Raw genomic sequence first — 20,027 nt, 5'->3', positions numbered from 1 at the left:
TGACCTTCATGGGACATTCTGTTTGTTACACATGTATTTGAGATATTCAGGTTTATGTACAAACCTGCGAGATTATTTAGTACGTTTGTTTGATGAGAATTTTGTTTTTCTTTGAAATTCTTGTAGTTATAGGTGAATTTACATTCTTTAAAACAAGATAATTAAAGTCATTTGTAAATGTTAGTCATTTTTATTTTATTATACATTTTCGAGTTTGGTATCGACTTTAAACATTACAAGGGAAGGAGAAGAAAAGAGAATGGACATAGGGAGGGTCAGGGCTGAAGACTCCTTAATAAGTTGTGGAGCCAGTATATTATTGTTTTAAAATATGGTACCAATATAACTCTTATGCACTTTTTCTTGACTAGACAAAAAGAATTTTGCTATTTGACATTAGACAGTATTTATGAGCATTATTCCATCCATCCTTGCAATATCTCAGAATGTCATGAGAATAAATATCTTTTTTATTTCAGACTGGCTCAAGGTCGATGCATGGAAGCCAGACCTTTGGACTCCTTTTTACGACACATCTGACTCCCAGTGGTTGTCCTGTGCCTTTGATTGAAAGGATTCTTCTCTAAGGTGAGGCTTTCAGGAGTTTGAAGAATGGACCAGGAAGAGGTTTATGAAGAAATGAGAAGTTTATTAAGAATGCCTACTGTGTGCCTTGTGCCGTGCTAGGCAGATTTTAATCACATTATTAATTCCTCAGAGGAAGCCCATTCTCTCCACCTGATGGACATGCCCCTTTGGCATATCATTACAATAATAGGTGAATCCCAGGCCTTGCCAAACAGAAACAGGTATTGACATGATCTGGGGCATCAGGTCCACACTGTTGCATCCATCTCACAGATCTAGGAGAAAAACGGTCTCAAGGTCCCTGGGAAGAAATTCTTGACGTTTGGTTCCGGCCTCTTCTTGGTGCCTTTGATTCCTCACCTGTAAGGGTATCTAATCCAACAGCTAATTAAGGAAAAATAGAGACAGCAAATGAGCAGTGTGACTTTTTTCTTCCTTTCAAAGTGATTTAAATATTTGGAAGGTACACAAAAGTAGTCCTATATTTCAAGTTAATTTACAGTCCTTCCCCCATCTACCACAAGGAATTTATGAACCTGGAAGAGCTGGAAGTCCCTTAGCAAAGTAAACAAACTGTAACTCAGGATTGTGTACTTCAAGGAGCCTCTATTAGCAGGTTTTATTCTCACACCAGAGGTGAAAAGACAATTTGGTGAGCTGTACTTTGTCTTATGGGGAGCAGCCAAGAGCCTACCTGTACACTGCAGGAAGAGAGGAGCTGACTTGGCAGTCATCTGTGGGTTAACACAGAGCAGACTGTCATTGTCCTGGTGACAACAATGATAACAATAAGAGCTGGCATTTACAAAGCCGTCACCATAAGTCAGGTACCATTCTATGGTTTCAGCCAGACCACAACCCTTTAAAATAGACACCATTATTATTTCCACTTCACAGATGAGGAAACTGAGACTTTTTTGGATATTTTTCCTCTAGATACAAAGTCAGAGTGCGACTTTAAACAACATACCTACAAATGGGGCATTATCTGAGGGCAGAGAATGGACTCTGTTCGTGGGGCTAGAATTAGCTAGAATTTTCTTTCTGGAAAGGGAGATTTCTTGTCCTTCTCCCTTTGCATCCCCTGTTTTCCCCAGACAGTGAGTACTGGACTGGGAGTCAGGAGGCCTGTGTTCCAGTCCTTGCCCCAGAAGGTGCTGGTGATGTGATCTTGGACGAATCCCTCTCCCGCTTCTGGTTTTAGTTTTTTTATTCATAAAATGAGGAGGACAATATAGGTAGCTGATGTCTAGGGCCTATGGCTCTCCATTTCAGCCCATGGCTCCAGGATTCTATGAACCAGAGCAATCAATCTGCCTTTCAACCCCTCCCTCCTCCACCCTGGTGTGTGGGACAGCGATGCTTCTCTCAGCTGTGCAGGGCATTGAAAAAAAAGTTTTTTTTTTTTTTTTTGGTGTGTATGTGCTGTATACCAGACGACCTTGATGTGATGGACTACAGGATCTGGTGACACTGCACACTCAGTACTATTCAACACTTTGCCTGAAAGGGAGGAAGGAATGGATTTATTGACTTGCGACTTTGACTCGGTCCTGTGTATGAGGCCTGTTATTATGTGGAATGATTAGGCTGTAGTGGCAGGAACAAGTTAAACTAGAACAACAAAAGACCTCCTTAACCTTTACCTGGACACAAGGCCATTCATAATGACTTGCATGGTTTGGAAAACCAAGTCTCTCCTGGAGCACTCAATACTTTTGCAGCCCCCGCAAATGAGCAGGAAAGGGGAAGATGAATGGGTGAGGGGGATGAAATGTAATCCAATTCTGCATAGTCCTGTTTAGAATGCTGAGTTCAGGTCTGTGTCAAAAAACAGCGATGGCTTAGAGATCATCATCATTTTCTTTGGCTTGAAAAAGGAATTTGAAACCAGATACAATGGTTGCTCGCTGAGAAAACTTCCAACTATTTGTTATCCACTAGAGCAAATTATGCTGTTTTTGAAAGATATTTTCCCTCTTGAAGGATCTGCGTGCCTTCTATTAATGTGAAAGGAACTGGATACATAGAGCTTTCACACACACACACACACACACACACACACACACACACACTATCAAACACAAGGTCTCCTTGAAAGGCTGGAACAGCTGCAACCATCTCAGGCTTTTCTCACTTCTGAAAGAAACTCTTCCCCTCCAGCTCAGCCCCTCGGCTCAGCCTGATGACACACATTTTTGGTGGAATGGCTGCAGCACCAACCACTTAAAATGTTGGGTAGGCGGGGTCTATTCAGATACCTTCTCATAAATATTGTACGTTTTAATGGGACTGGAAAGGACAGAAGAATTAGAGAATCATAGAGTATTAAGTTTTAGGAAACCTTATCGATCACCTAACCCAAGTGTAAGAAGACTTTTTCTTTAAAGTCCAGATGGCAAATATTTTAGGCTTTGCAGGCCAGTCAGTCTTTGTCACCAATACTCAATGCTGCTGTTATAGCATGCACAATGCATAAACAAGTGACTGTGGCTGAGTTCCATAAAAACTTTACTTACATAAGTAGATGACAAGCCAGATTTGGTCCACAGGCTGTAGTCTGCTGACCCTAATCTAACCTATTGATCAGATGATGATGACTGAATCCCAGAGATGTGATTAGGCTGATACAGGGCCAACTCAGCCAGCTAGACACAGAGCTTGAACTGCAAATTCATGGAGTGGGAATCAGATGCTTAATTCTGGGGTCCCTGGTCTGGAGACTTCCTTCAATAGAATGGTCTTAGTCCACTTGAACTCAGTAATATTTCAATTATTGTGAAGATTAAATTATAAGAGAGAACATGGAAACCATGTATAGTTAGTAGAGGTCATAGTTGTGGTTGGCTGAGACATGTGTGTGGATGTTGGTGACCTTGAATCCATACACTCCCTCATGCACATCATCCAGGTAGGGTCTGACCACATCCATAGATTTACATGGACTCATAGGAAGGAATTTAAATCCTTTCCATCATTGGGGCTCAAACTTAGGCAAACAGCGTAGCAGAATTGATTCAACAGATAGATGTCAGATCACAGAAAAGGACAGTAGGGCTTTAAGAGAAACTTCACGCACATGCACACATATACATCCATGTACACACATACATGGTGAAGAAGTCTGGTAGAAATGGTAGAAGTCACCACAAAGTGACTACTTGGTGAAGGAGTATAGATCTAGGATAGTTAAAAGCTCTATTAAAACCCAAGTGACTCAGTCACCTGGGAACACCCATGAACCTTGGCTATAATAAAACTAAAAAAAAATATTACTAGAAAATAGTACAGCCAAAAAAGGCATGAATTTATTTTCATGATTACAATTTCATCAGATCTGGAAATCTGGAGTGAGGAGGTTATAGAGTGCCAGGGGCGTCAACTGAGGAAATGGATACCAGAGGGTGACAGAGGTTAGGAGTGGGTCATTACCACCACCCTGACCACTGTGTGTACAGGAGCAGAGGCATAAAACACAAATGGCCCAGATTATGATGGTGCACAGGGGCCATGACAGGGAGGAGAGAGGGTACAGAGTGTAGGGGGTGAGGGTCTCTCTCTGGTGAGTTGGAATCGTTGTGTTAGGGGCTCCAGCTGAGCTTCAGCAACATGGCGGGTCAGTGTGCCTGGTATAGGAGTGGATGAACCTAGAGAAATAGACCTTTGCTGAGAGGGATGGTGAGAAAAAAATGCCCGAGTCATAACAGCTCAGTTTCTGAATAGCTACTTTCTGTCAGATGCAATGCTATTTGCCTTTCGGGTGTTATATCTTTGATCTGCATAACAGCCCTACAAGGTAGGTAGGTACTGTTATTATTGTCTGTGCCAGTCAGCTATTTCTGCAGGAACAGTGCTCCCCAAATATCAGTGTCCTCCAATGTAAAGCATTTATTTCTCATTCACATTATATGAGGGCTGCAGGTGGGCTGAAGTTCTGCTTCAAGTTGAGGGTCAACACTGGGTCTATTTATGATTTTACTCATTCTGGGAACCTGACTGAAAGAGGAATCCCCATCTTGGACATGTTCTTGTGGTGTAACAATGCAAGCAAAATGAAATAGCTGGCTGACATTTATAATCACTTTTAGAGTTTCTGCTTGGATGTTGTGTGTATCATTTCCACAGACATGCCCCTGGTCAAAGCAAATCATGGACATGCCTGACAGTGGGGAGGGGAAGCCATTTCTGCCTGCTGGGAAGCAGAGAAAGTCACATGACAAGGGAAGGAAAGGGTGTTTGTGACTAATTCAAGTTATCCTATCATCCCAGTTTTATAAATGAGAGAGGAATCAATATGTCACATAGCCATTCATTCATAGCCAGTCATTACACTATACTTTTGGTTCTAGGCAATACATAGCTGATTTAATTATATGAGAGCTCTCTTGACCCCAGAATGTATATACATACTACAGGTGAGGGCATTTGGCAAGTGGAGGAGACTGCCTATAGAACAAGGAACATACCTAGGGCATCTTAATTTCACGTTCATAAACCTAAAGCTCAGGCAACATTCAGATTACACATTTTAAATTCATGGTACAAATACTTTCTTATATAGAAAAGTTTTTCTTATATTATATAGAAAAGTTTTTCTTCTATACTCAACCCTCTATGATATCATAAGGACTCTGATCTTGCAGAGTAAATAGTATTATTTTAGAGATAGGACTGCTCTGTGAAGACGGTCAACTTGTCAGGTTGCTTTGGGGTGAGATTTGAGGAGGAGTTTCCCCCCATCTTTTTATTACCAGTGTTTTCTAATGTACAGAAAAGTTGAAAGAATTGTAAAATTACCACCACACTTCAACAATTGTTATTTGCTCTATCTGTAAATATCTGAACACATACACATTTGTATACACACATACATACATATGTATACACTGAACTGTTTGAAAATAAGTTGCAGACATCACGGTACTTCACCCCAAATACTTCCAAATGCACTTCTTAAAAATGGAAATGATCTTCTAAAGTAATCATATTACCATTATTATACCTAAGAATAATTTCTTAAGTCTCCAAGATGTCATTTATAGGTAATTTAATTTTGGTACCAGGATGCAATTAAGATTTATGTATTACATTTTTTGTAATGTTTCTTTAGATTCCTTTAATTTAGAAAAGTCCCACGATACCCCTACTTTTGTTTTTAGAATAGAATAGCTTTTTTTTTTTTTTTTTTTTTTTAAAGAGCAGGACAGCCATCTTATAGAATATACCATCATCAGGGTTTGATTGACCATATTCTCTTGGTGTTATTTGATTTGTACCTCTTTTCTCTATATTTGCTATAACTGGAAGTTAGCTCTAAAGGCCTGGCAGGATACTCATCAGACTCTGATGTCTAGAATGCATTACAGGAGGTGCTGTGTGTTGGACATTGCACACAAGTCAGGACTCTCTACTGTCTATTGTCTTGAGTTTGATTATTTGGTTAAGGTGGTAAGTGCAGTCACTCTCCATGGTAGGTTTATATTTTTCTCTTTATAGTGATACTTTGAAATCTTGTGACTATCTTGTTCCTCATAAACCTTTGACCTCAAAGTTTTAGGAAATAAAAATACAGATGCCCAGTTAAATTTGAATTTCAAATAAACAATGAACACTTTTTTTTTTTTGTATAAGTATGTCCCAAATATCTCATGGAGGCATATGTATGCTAAAAGTATTTTGTTGTAGTTTACATGAAATTCAAAAACAAGTGGACATTCTATATCTCATCTGTTAGGCCTAATCTCTGAGAGCTCAGGCTGGGGTGTATTGGGGGTGGGGTATCATGGAAAGAGAGGGAAGAGGGGAAGGCACCAGATGCTAAAGACAGCTGCATAGATTTGGTGAGATCACCTGAAGACAGATTTGTACCTAAAGGTTTGGGGGAGTGTGACTGGAGATGCTGAAGATGCAACTGTGAAGGCTGGGGCTGCTCACAGTGGTGTATGAAGATGGTCTGACAGGATGCTCAGTTCACTCAGAACATACTCTTCCAATTCCTACTGTATAGATTCCCCTGGTTAGATGCTAGTTTAAGACAGAGTAGTGTTCTGATGGTTATTTCTTTATTTCGTCAATGTATTTTGGACAGTGAAGGGGCCTTGAAGCTTGAAGTCTGGGTAGTGGTACAGATCAGTGTTTAGCTAACATCAATGTTTATACAAGTCATTTGAGGATCTAGTGAAAATGCAATAGGCCTAGAGTGAAACCTGAGATTCTGAATTTCTAACAAGCTTCTTTTGATATTGACTTCTCAAATGGTCTTCTAGCTATCTAACAGAGTGGATAAGTGAATGGTGTTAAAGCCAAAGAGACCTGGGATCGAGTCTTACCTGTGTACCTTTTGATCTTTGTGTCCTTGGGAAAGTTACACAGTTTTTCTAAACTTCAGTTTCCTTGTCTATAAAGTAATATTAATTATATCTACCAAATAGGGTTGATGCAATGATTAAGTCAGATAGTGGTCACAAAATGCTCATCACAATGTCTAGCATGTTATAGAATGCAGAATAAATATTTGCAGTTTTTATTAATATTAACAGTAAATGAGTAGTTATCTCCAAGCTCATGCAGTTTACTCTGTTGAAGCGAATGAGAGCCGCCCCCGCGCCTGCCCCGTTTCGACATGACATGCTGTACGGTATACAAAGTACAACAGACAAAGAGGGCAGCTGTCCTCTTATTCAGAGTAGTAGATTGCTTCCTAGAAAAACTCATATATTTTCCAGAGCGGACAATGGATTAGGAGCGGTGAGTTTCTATGAAGGGAAGAAAGCTGTGAGGTATGGAACTAGTGGCAGCCTTGAGATCTGAAAAGTTACAGATAAGGGAGAGGGAAGGGTCAATAAATAGATAAACCAACTTGAATGTGCGGCAGTGTGGTGTTTGGTGTGAGTGACAAACAGCCTTACGTATTTCACAGTCACTACTCGAATCCAGTTTCCCAAAGAAAATTAGAGATAGGATCGCAAAGGCTGATGAGGATAGTAGAAATTCATTAGAAACAAATGGCACTCTACTTACGATTCTACACGGTGAAGACTTTTTTCCTTTGGCTTACTTGATGTCTTCTTCCATTTTGAAAGGGTTGACCAAGAGGGATTTAAGACCTGTAACTAGGGTTGTGAATTTGAAAGGGCCTGTACACATGTACATCTGACTGTATATGAGTTTTCAAGTTAGACAACTTTGAATCTCTGTCCCAGGTGCTAGTAAGTAGTGGCCAGGAGAACTAGCATCTGAGTCAGACTGCCTGTGTTGAATACCACTGCAACTTTGTATTAGCTCTGTGACCTAGGGCTAATTACTTAACCTCTCTGTGGCTCAGTTTCCTCATCTGTAAAATGGGTATAATAATCATATTCCTCATGGCATTATTGTGAAGTTTAAATAGTTACAACTACATAAAGTGTATAATATTATGTTCAGTAAATAGCATCATTAATGATTTCTGCATTACCACCTGAGAGTTGACTCTTTTTTGTGTATCCAGCCACAAAGCACAATATCATCTGCAAAAAGCCATGAGAGAGTCTCTTACCTGTTGTTTTAAGCAGTGTGACTGGGTATACCGCAGCTTACCAGTCGGTTGAAGTCATGATGGATGTGGAGAGGTGGTAGTAAGGGGGACTTATAGGACCTACGCAACAGGTGTGGAGATGTCATGGGATGTAAAGCCAGATGAACCACTGAAGAGAACCTTTAGGTCGCTTGGTCCGGATGGTTGAGGTTGAGATCAACTAGTTGATTGATGAGGTTGAAGGCGAGAAACCGATTATACTCAGATTAGAAAAAAGGTCAGGCAAGCTGAGATATGGTGGTGAACACGGACCAAGACCACAGTGCCAGCTGTGGTTGTGCCAACTGTTTCTCCAGTTACATAAACCAGAAACCTAGAAGTCATCTTGACAGCCTGTAACCCCACATAACTAATCCAGGTCTTTTTGCTTCTAATGCATGCACTCTCCCCCTCACCGTGTCTACTTCTAGCACCACCCTTAACCAAGCCAAATCATCTTCCACTTGGACTGTATAAGACTCTCAACTGACTTCTTTGCTTCCATCCTGTCTTTCGTCCTTTTTCTTCTCCATCCTGCAGCCAGAGAAATTTTTTTTCTAAAAATGGATTTGATCATGTGGTAGCTATAGATGGTTCTTAGGACAAAGTCACACTTCCTAATGAGTATGGTCCAACTCCCACATACTCTCCTGCAGCCCTGTCTTCTTCCAGGTGCTCCTTCATCTGTGCTCTAGCAACCCTGGCCTCTGTTGTTCAGTCAGACTGCTCACCACATTGCACCCAGCTCTTGTGATCACAGTCACCTCTGTCTGGAACACTCTTCCCTTCTTTTCTCGACCCAGCAGCTTCTTAATAATCCAATCAGAAATCCATGAATTGTCCCCGATCAGGTCAACTCTTCCTTTACATCTTTGGCCACCAAAGAACACTATGAGTTTCTCTTTTCTGATATAGTTGAAATTCCACATTTGTTTGCAATTATTAATAAGCTCCAGGAAGGCAAGAATCATGTTTGGTTTTGCTCAGCATTATATCTTGAGAGCATGGCATGTTTTGTATATACTAGTTACTTGATTAAATATTGGTTGATTAAGTAAATACGTGTATGAATGAATACCACCATATTTCATTAATAAACAAGCAGAGATTCAAGCAGTCAGGATGTTGTATTATGTAACAGTACAGGTTCATGGGGAGACATTGACAGCTGAGTAATCTTATCAGGAGATGGCTCAAGTCTTCCTTGATTGCCCATTCCTCGAGTTGCTCTTTCAAACCATGAGGGGTCTTTACTATTCTACAGGACTCAGGAATGCAGAGGCTACATTTTGGTCAGTTCATCTTTGTATCCTCAGTTCAGCGTGTGACATTTAGTGGGCACTTTATGATTATGATTATGATTATTATTATTAATTATTATTTGCCTAATGAATGAATGAGTCACTACATAGGGAGGAATAATTCCCTACATTCTCATTTTATCTATCATTTTACTGTTGGGCAGTTAGACTGGGATGTCTGGTTTGATTGGGTTGGTATGGCTGATACCTCTGAATGTATCTTTGAGCCACCTCTTCTTGGGGAAGGATTCTGAATGCTGTTCTTTGGTGTTTTAGGCCATCGACCATCAGAGCTCTGGCCTTTGTAGCCTACATATGCTATGTTGTGATAGTCCAAACCCAAGCCCTTTTTTTCTGGGGCGAATTTGGACCAAGGCCATTGTCATTGCTCTGGGACACTAAGCTGGTTCAGGAATCCCATCCCCTCCAAGGCCTGGGAATACCTCTATTTCCTCAGTCTTTCTGAGGAAATGACTATTCTGGAAAGAATAGACCCAGGCCTCAGTTTCTTGGCAGCCAGAACTGGAGGGAGAATGTAAGCTGAGCCTCATCCTTTCTGCCTGCACTTTACAAATATCTCATTCTTTATTTTCCTCCGCGATGACCCTTTGGCAAGTCCTTAGTGCTAAATTTCTTTTTTATGGAGGCAGCAGTAAAAACTCTAGGGCCTTTGATAGGCAGTACTGGGATGTAGAGCGGATGTAAATCACTTAAGCGTTGGCCGGATTCGGTTGACAGATTTCTAGGTTCAGTGAAACTTTCCTTTCCCAAATAAATCAAATTCTGGCCTATGATGGTCTAAGCTGGGAACACTTCTGAAGTGGCTGAATGTGGGCTGAGGCTAGAGATTGTCCTGTTTGGTGATGGGGATGGGTTTTGTAGTGGACACCACACAGAGTTTTGCACCTTCCCTTTTGCTTGAGTCTTTTGGTACTTTTGCTCCTGGTTCCTTAAATAAAATGGATACAAAACACATATAAAGGAAACTGAGGAGGTCTTGGAATAAGCATGCAGAATTGAACACAAGCTTCAGTGGTGGAGACATTTTTATTTGAAAAGAACTCTGTGTGTATATGTTTAACTCTAAATTCTATGAACATGTCGAAGTTTCTTCACAGCCACAAAGAACAACTATGCCTGGGTCCTTAAAAGGGATTTGTATGTGGAATGGTGTTGGAGAGACTGGCCTTTAAGAAGGACTTGGAATTTTAGGATTGTCCCCAAAGCGACAGTTATTTTGGTGTAACTCAAATTTCTTTGAGGGTTAGAGGGACCTGCCTTTTGCTTTTGGACTTAGTTTTATCATTTCAAATGACATATTTTTCCTCTAAGTACCTATACGCTTGTTTACTATGGGAGTCCCAGACAGAGACCATAAAGGGACACAGGGTGTCCAGAATCGGTAATTTAGGAAGGCACCCCACCCCACCTCTCACCTGCAGGGGAGCCATTAGGAATGGAAATGTGCAGCTTCTCTAAAGCTAGATATAAGTCAGGTGGGGGACTGCACTGACACTCACTAATGGCCCAGTTATCACAGAATAGCATAGCGCCATTAACAACTGATTATACACATTATTGGGTAGCTCACAGCTAATGGGACCTGTCACAAGATCTCAGAAGACTGGGCTTATGATCTGTTGATAAATAGGTACGTGGTACACGTGGGTCAGTCATTTCCTTGTTAAGAAGGAAGGAGGAAATGAAGTGACAGCCTCAGCAGTTCCACATAGACCATGGCTATGTGCCCGCTTAGTTTGGTGTCACAATGTGAGGCTGGGGAGTGGGCTGAGGTGCAGTGGGATGTGTCTCCATTATATTCCTGCAAATACAAAGGGCGATTGTGCACAAGGCAGGGCCATGAAGGTTTTAAAATGTACATTGGAACATTAACATTCCGAAGGACGGTCTTCCTCCTGGTAGTCCCCCTTGGAAAGCTGGGAACAAGCCTTTGTTCTTTTGGGATTTTTTGTGAGTTCTTTTTTTTTTTTTTTGAGGGGAGTGTGATAGTACATTCTTTTTTGAGTGTCCTTAATTGTGTCAACTCTTTAAAGGGGTAATTTGCAAGTGTGAAGTTAACAGGATTAGAAATATCACTGTGGACTAAACAATGGATGAGGTCCACTTCCCATCCTGACACAGTTATCCAGGGTGATAGTAAGGTAGATCTGAACTTCAGGCCACGAGTATATGGGTGTGCACCATTGTTTTATATAAATCACATTATAACTACTATAATGCAGATTAGAAATTTAGTCTCATTCCTTTTGGTGAAGATTGGGGAGGATGAAGACATTTTTTGAGGCCCCTCTGGTATCAGTCCAACATGGGTACTGTTCAGACCCTAACCTGCCTGCATTGGTTCTTTGAAGTCTGGCGAATACAGTTCTTCCTCAGCAACACCTTTTTACTACAGCTGGGAGTCCTGTGTAGGGTCAGCCTCACTGGGCACATCATGACAACTTTCCATCAGAGGCCCTGTCACCACGCCAGGGTATTGCAACGGGGCCCTGGAGCCTCATTCCCTTCCAGTTCCTTCTCTATCCTGGGAAACCCTCCAAAACTCAAAAGCATTTGCTTCTTTCTCTGTGTCTCAAGGAGCTCAAACTTTTAGGGAACAAAAGACCAGGTAGGGAACTCTCTGCAGGAAATTTCTACCTTCAGCCTATATTATCCGATACTATTCTCTGCTAAAGTAAGAGACTATCTCTCTTTGGGAATGCAGGATGGAGAAATGTAGTGAGGACAAAATACACATTACTATCCCAGTACATTGTGCCACTGCAGTAACGATGGCAATGACAGTGAAGGTGAGAAAGATATTGGCACTTTGCTATAGAATTTCAAACCACTGTGTGGTGTGACCTCTATAGGAGATCAATAAGATAGGATGGTGTGAAAAGGAAATGAAGTCTCAGAGAGGTTTTGTGGGTTGGCCAAGGCCGCACAGCAAGTTACTAACCACAAGTCTTTATTTGTTGGTTCAATATAGTTTTCTCTGAAAGAGGCCACATTCTGATATTGACTTTTTTTTTTTTTTTTTTTGGCACATACCAGACTCAGCCTCTGGGGCAAAGTGACTGGAAGTGACTTAGAGACAATCAGTGGGGGGTGGGAGGGTGTCTTGGACACCCAGAATGGAAGGAATCCTAAGACTTCTAAACCCTGTAAAAAAAAAGGTCTCCCTGCTCTCTGGACAGGATGGGTACTCATTAGGTCAGACTGAATTTGACCTAATAGAGTGTAGGCTCTCCTGGGAAGGAAAGGAATTTTATTTTGACATTATTTTTCTCCTGTGCATGAATCTCCCTAAACTTCTGCTACTACTTTTCTTGTACCAGGACTAGCTATTTATTTATTTATTCTGTCAGTGAAAATGGTTAAGAGTTGGACAGAGGAGGCAGAAAAAGATTGTGCTAGAAGGAAAAAGAAATGTTCTATTTTTTTTTTTTTTAGGGGGACATAGGTTTATTTCACTTTTAGTAGTTCTTATTCAAATTCATCTGAAGTAATTAATGAAAACAAGAAGGCGCGTGCGCACACGTGTGCGTACGCACACACACCCCACCCTTACTAGGATATTTTCACTCTTACTTGAATTATGTTGAGCTGTTTGGTCTATTGGTTCAGTACCCCAAGCCTAGTGCAGTATTGTCATCCCTTGCTTTACAACACAGTCATTATATCCCTAAACCACATTGTGATACACAGTGCCTTCTGTTTACGACTCCCGAAACTCCCACTCCATATATCACCTGCCATAAAACCCATCAAACTGCTGCTACTAAAATGGTGCACAGTGGTCTAAGCAGGAGCCAGGCAAATTGTGTGATACCCTACTGTGGTTAATGAGAGTGAAAATGTGGTTAGGATTTTATTCAGGCGATGTTCATTTGCAGGGCCATTGTATTGAGATGGCAAAGAAAGATTCTTTTGTTAACTTGAATGACAATATATTTTCTATTGTATGGAGTGGCTCAGTGCAGAGTTTGCCAAGTTATTTGTCAATTGTAAATAAGTCAAACTGTGACCTTGAACGACTAGATTTTTATTGCTGGGGGGTCTTGAAAACTAATTAATATACCAAGATTGTTAGATTGAATATCGGAAACCTGTTGCCAGATTTTAAAGCACAGTAGTGCAGTTTGATCCTAATAAAGACAAAAAAAAAAAGTTAAAATATAATGTCCCTTTTCTATAGAATAGATACGACTTATTGTGCCTTCTATCTGGGGGATTTAAAAAAAAGAAAATGGAGGACAGGAGAAAGGGCATTGTACCTTTTGAATTTTTTACATTCTTCTGAAACCTGCATAATGCAGAAAATTTTTAGTAATATCTATAAACTCCACTGAGTCCCTGAAAAATATGTGTGGATCTTCATTCAGAAATAATCAGAGCAATTAAACATAGCCTTGTTCTGTAAATAATCTTAATTTAAAGGATTACTCACCTCTCCCCACACCCTCTTTATCTCTAACTCAAGAACCAATACATTTTGATCCTGGAGAAAGGATCTCTTAAAATGGTTCAATAAACACAGGTATTTACTCGAAGGAAATAATGTAAACTTTTCTCTTGTTAATCCATGATTCACCTTATTGTCTCATAGCTCTTTCTTTCCCTATAAGAAACTAATTGTGAGACATCGAAGATGTATACTACTAATGGTATTAAAAAACTTTCTTCCACAAGCCTTGGTCCATTTATGAAAACTTTAAAGAAAAAATTAGCCCAGTGTACTTACAGCATGTCTGATCTCATTAACTTGTTAATTCATCATTGAGACACTCATACCCTCAGAGACCACTCTGGGCAGTGCCGTGGAAGCACGGCTTGTTCCTGGCCAGCTCTTGCCTCTCTGTTTTGATCTGCTCACCCCCCGAATGGTTGGGGTCCTGAGGCTGTCTGTGCAATAGTGTCATTATCACTGCCAAAGCTGGCATGGGCACCCCATCAAATCCCAGATTCTCTACTAAGTTCTTCTTGTGTGTTATTCACGTATTATACACAAAAATGATATGAGGTGGGTTCTAGCGTATTTCCCACTTGACAGATGAAACAAATATGAGAACCGTGGAGATTAAGCAATTTTCCCAAGGTCAAGTGAACAGTAGGAAGTCGCCCCCCTTCTTCTAGACCTTTATTCTTCCTCCTTCTGATCACCTTCTCCTAGAGTTCTCTCTGTTCCCAGGTCTCTTGCCCTCACCATTTCTTTCAAGCCTTGTTCTCTTCTGGGGAAAATGAGTGGCCAAGGGATGAGCTACACACTCCCTTCCCACTCCCATATAAGCACATGCCTTAATCTCAGTGTAGGGCTCTTATTTCCTGGAGATCCTTAAAATGATGCTCTTCAAGGGAATGTCACATGTTATTATGGCCTCGGCAGAGAAGCTGTTGGGAAGGAGGCATTAAGCCTGCTTCATCGGTATTTCAGGCTGGCCTTGTCTGCAGTGAACAGATTTCTTTAGAGATGCATATCTCTGTGTTTGTATCTTGGCAGTCCTAACCATGGAAGGAAGTAGAGTTAATACTGTCAGGAAGGAACTGAAAGAAGTATCCCACCCACAAAGCTTTTGTGGATGATACTAATAAAATCTGTATACTTTCAGGAGGCCTTGTTTACCCACCCCAACACTACACCATTATAAGGCCAATCATTCAGGTAGAAACAAAGGGTAGCAAAGGAAGAATATGATTCTCAGTGGAATGACCACAGGCTATGGGGCAGATTGGGCCCCTCTGTGATCTGTTTGACTTCTTTAGGGGAAATCTGATTTCAATTGAATCATATTGTTTTGAAAAAAATCCAACCTGAAACAGCACCACAAAAAGGAAATTAAACTATAAAAAGTGCATTAAGGTAAGGGTAGGAATCTAAATTACTGGCCCAGAAACAAGGAAAACTCAAAGATAAGAATAGAACCCGTAAGTTGCTATAGTTAGACATTACAGATGCCACCGGTATTTATAATTGCTTGATATAAAACAGTCTACCTTGCAGTGGATGCTGACATCATTGACATAGCACTTAGGACTTGGGGATCTCCGAGTACTTCTTCAGCATCCCTTTACTTATTCAGTTCTTGTAGGAAGTCAGATAAACAGAAAGTGCCATTATCCAAGACACATGGATAGAAGCACTCCAACTGTAAATGATTTCTCAACATGGGGGCTTAGTTACGATTTGGGGCTAGCAGGTATTGTTGGCCCCCAAAAGGCTTGGATACATTCTCTCCCTTACTCAGCTCTCCCATACTTTGTAATTCATAATTCTGGCATTAGAGGTCTGCATTAAGATAAGTTGGGTAAAGAGGGCCATTTATATTCTAGCCTTGGTGGTACCATTAACTAGCTATGTGATCTTGGGCAAGCCATGTATCCTCTTTCCCATGACTACTATCCAAGGTTATTTTGAAAATCAAATGATAATTGCAATAATAATAACAACAACAACAACAACAACAACAACAACAATAATAATAATTAATGTGGTCAAGCCTGGGAAGGTCTGAAGCACAAAACAATTGTGAAAGATATAATTTAAAAAATTAATTCAAGGATCCGTCACAGTCTTTTGCAGGCACATAAAGGTAATATCAAATTTAATTCAAGTATGGCAGTGCCCTTTCTAATTATTTCTTACACCTGGATGTGGCCCATGGGAAAATCCTCTCAGAGGCCATTCATGCATTTAGGGTCTTGTATATTTCAAGTTTCCCTATTAAGTAGAAACCAGAAGCCTTTTTATGTCTCCGTGGGGACACCTCTAGAGCTTGTATCAGCAAAAACAAAATCATAACCTGAGGCATTGGGGTTACAACAGAAAGTCTGAAGCGCTCGACCACTGGTAAGTGGGAGATCACTCCACCGGCTGGCCTTGTGCACTGCACAGCCCTGTGATATTCCGTACATGGAATGGTCAGCAGATTAAAAAGGAGCTTTGCCTTTTAAAGAGGAAACGTTTAGAGGAGTGTGTGTGTACGTATATGTGCATATGTGCTCTTTATATATGTCCTCGATCAAAAACTTTTGGGTCCCTTCATCAGCAATGGGAAAGAAGTAGCAGACAGAGAGAGAAGAAAAAAAAAATTAGGTGACAGATATTAAGTGAACACCTGGTGAGAGAGTATTGTGCAATGTGTTATCTGTGGTATCCCCTTTTGAAAGGCATGACCATATTTTTTTCTCAATTGCTAATTGTTTTCAGGCTCGCCACTCATTCTTTCTGATGATTAATCCACCAAAATTTGCCTCATTTTGAGCTGGGTGCTCTGGGGTTCAAAAGAAATCAGAGTCATAGTCACTGACCGGAAAAACTGATGGACTGGTCAAAGGGAATGCATGTTGATAAAAGAGCACAAAGTAAGAAGATTCACAATTAAGCACTGCAGAAAGTAGCAAAGGCAACCCATGCTTTGGAGGTTCGTAAAAAGGGGAATTCCAGGACTGGAGAAACTGGTATTGGAGTTGTGGGTTGGGTTAGGGAGGCCTCCTAGAAGTGCTGGCATCAGAAGTGGCAGAGAGGTGTGGGTAGAATTTGGAGAGACTCACCTCTATAAACACCTTGGTTCTGTGAGCCTGGGACCAGTAGGGGGAGCACAAGGTAATAAACAGTTTTGGTTTGAGGACTTGACTGTGCTCTTGAGAGCTCAAGGAAAACAAGGCTATGAGCTAGATGGGATCACTCATTGCTATCCTCCTCCCTTGTATGTACCTGCAGTTTTTTAAAAAATATTTTTATTTTTCAATTACAGTTGACATTTAATATTATATTGTTTTCAGGTGTATGAGCATAATGATTAGACATTTATATAACTTACAAAGTGATCCCCCCGACAAGTCTAGATAGTACTAGGGGTGCCTCTAGTTTTTTAAAAGCCTGTCACATCTTTCTTTTCTGCTCACTTACAAACTTGTCCCAGGGTAAATGTAGAAACAAACCTCTAACTAAACAAACTAAAAGAACCTACAAGCAAACAAAATCTAGACAAGGAAAGAACACTAACTCTCAATTCTTAAATGATCTTTAAACAACTTCGGTTCTTTAGCCTCCCAGTTCTTCGAGTAATCAGGTAATATGAGGAACTCGTGGAAAATTATATATCCCAGAGACATGTCACATTCATATTTTCTCTGCCTCGGGGAAATGGGTTATTTAACAAAATTCGGCAAATCAATGGCTGTTGGAAAGACAATTTGAGGAGAACGCTTACGGTCCTTATAATGCTTCAGTGGTGAAACATGCATTAAAAAAGCTGCAGCCTCATGTTTATTCTCAGCGGAACTACTTTAAGTTTCTAGATACTTGGTCCCCCTTTGCTTCCTTGAGTGCACATCTCTGGTGGCAGCTGTGCCCTGCATCACTGCAGCTCCAGCTTCATGGCTCCTCACCTTTGGCTCAACTCTCACTGGTGTCAGGAACCCATTTCCCAGCCTCATTCCACCAGCCTTAAGGGCCTTCTGTGAACCTGAGTCTCTACATGCCTCTCTGCTCGTTCTTCAGTGGTCCTTGTTTGTCTCCTTAATTCTGCTTACTCCTCTGTCAGTAGCCCCTTCTTTAAAGTCTCTTCATTGGAACCATCTGGAGACAGCTCCATTTCCTGCTGGGATCCTGACGCATGCACTTATTTTCTGCAAGTGATGGCCATTCCTCACATGTTGCATTTGGTACAGTGCTAGGGATAGGATTGCCCACCAATAGGCAATGTATTACAACTGGCCATTTGTCTAGATACACATTAGAAGTATCTTCTTTACCTCTGGGCATCACATTGGCTACTAGATTCCTGGCTCTGCCAATGGAGGGAAAGGCATCTCTTTCTACTTCTTCTACTCTGCATGCAAGGCTATGCTGTTAACAACCTGATCCCAAACATAAAATCTTTGATTGAAGAAATGTGACATAGAAAACCCCAAGCTGACAGGGGCGTGGAGAGTAGAACCGTTAGCAGGTAACAGTGCTTATTAGACATCCACTCTGCAAAATTCAGGTCACCAACATTTTTTAAACAGGATTATTATACTAGGTGCCTCAGTTATCTAATTTATTTTGCTGGTGCAGACCCTGGGTCTGCGCGGCTCCCCCCCCCTCCCCCCCAAAAAAGTACAGTAAAGTAGAACAGGATTCCTTGTTCTAGTTCTATTTTGAAATTATTGGCTAGTTAAATTTTCCTCCTTAGACATATTGAATGTATACCCCCAGGTCTGCAAAATGCCCAGTTAAGAAACCAAATGAAAGTGTTCAGGAACCAACTCAGTTACACTGATACATAATGTAAGGCCTTAAAAAATAGAAGAGAATAATTTAAATATGTTTTTAAACTTATGGCATAATATTTCTTCTGACACACCCCTCACCCAACTCCCTGCCAGATACCCAGCACAAGAAAATACTAAGAGTGAATTTTCTAAATTAGGAATTGAGAAATGACCCACTTACAGGAAATCAAATGCAGTTTCTCTCATGTTCTGCAAGTACCAGAAGAAAATATACAGAGGGCTCATTTTAGAATCTGCCACAGAAAGGGCTGATGCTTGATCTGTAGGATCCTGTTCACTAAGGAACCTTTTGCCTATAAGATGGAATGCGGGAATAGAAGACACCAGGGCCTGGATCCTGTCTTCACTTGGGCTTATTGGGACTGGGCTTAATGTCATCCAGAACTCAGGGACCTGAGGAATGGAAATACTGTGTTAGGGATTTAAGGTGGAATGGTGACCTGATTGTTTATCCTAATTTTAGTTTCTTACAGATTATTTTACAGAAGAGTCTTGTATTGCACAACTTATGCTTTTCTGTAAATAGACTCATTCTGTTTGTTTTGAGGCTCTACTATGGTTTTTCTTGCATTTCTGAGTAGGAAATCCTACTCAGAGACCATTGTCCATATCCTGAGGCTTCAGAATGGGCTGATGTGGCCTTCACTGCACTCCCTGCATGTAGACCTTCCTCTTGCAGAGTCTATGATGAGGATGAACAAAGATAAACATAGACATATCTGTGTACCTGAAGTAAAGCCCTGGATATTTTCCTTTGCCAATTTCCTCATCCTTTTTTTTTCTCAGGAGGTGTATGACTAAAGGAAAATCAAGCTTTTTGCAGTTGGTCTTAGAGTCTTTGCCATATGTAACGGACTGTTTACAGGGCTAATTTATAATCATATTGACTGTGGTTCCCAGCAGAAATTTACTTAAGTAGTATCTACAAGCCTTTCTATGTTGATGCTCCAGGGTGGTTGGACTCACTTGAAGGAGAGTCAAAAGATGCTTGAAATAAATTATTTTAAATTTAGTTTCATTTTAAAGTACAAACCAACTAGTTGTAATGGGTTGGGAGTCAGAAGGATAGCTCAGTATCTGCCATGAGCTTGTGTAATTCGGGGCAGTTCCCTTAACTCTTCTGAGCTCCACATTCCTCTGTGTGAGATGAAATATTTGGACTCAGGATCTCTGTGCTGCACAGCTGCAGGGGGCACTATTCACATTGCAGTTGACATGGTGCTTCTGGGAGACTACATTTCTGTAGACCACAGTGATAGTGGTGTCTTTTGGAATGGTGCATTGCTGAGGCCCAGGCTTGC

The 20,027-nt window shown here is 40.8% G+C and overlaps 1 long non-coding RNA gene across 7 annotated transcripts in view; it reads left to right on the top strand.

Moving 5' to 3' along the window:
- Window positions 1-20,027, top strand: part of LOC107502447 — a 607,862-nt gene that overhangs the window by 314,943 nt on the left and 272,892 nt on the right. For all 7 annotated transcript variants that reach the window (XR_004952153.1, XR_004952152.1, XR_004952149.1 and 4 more), the window contains one exon: window positions 480-588. This is a non-coding gene — a long non-coding RNA (uncharacterized LOC107502447). The remainder of the gene's footprint in view (window positions 1-479; window positions 589-20,027) is intronic.

This window comes from Rousettus aegyptiacus, unplaced genomic scaffold, assembly GCF_014176215.1.
Source record: "Rousettus aegyptiacus isolate mRouAeg1 unplaced genomic scaffold, mRouAeg1.p scaffold_m13_p_7, whole genome shotgun sequence".
In the NCBI taxonomy this organism is placed as follows: Eukaryota; Metazoa; Chordata; class Mammalia; order Chiroptera; family Pteropodidae; genus Rousettus; species Rousettus aegyptiacus.
This window is presented reverse-complemented; position numbering and strand designations above follow the sequence as displayed.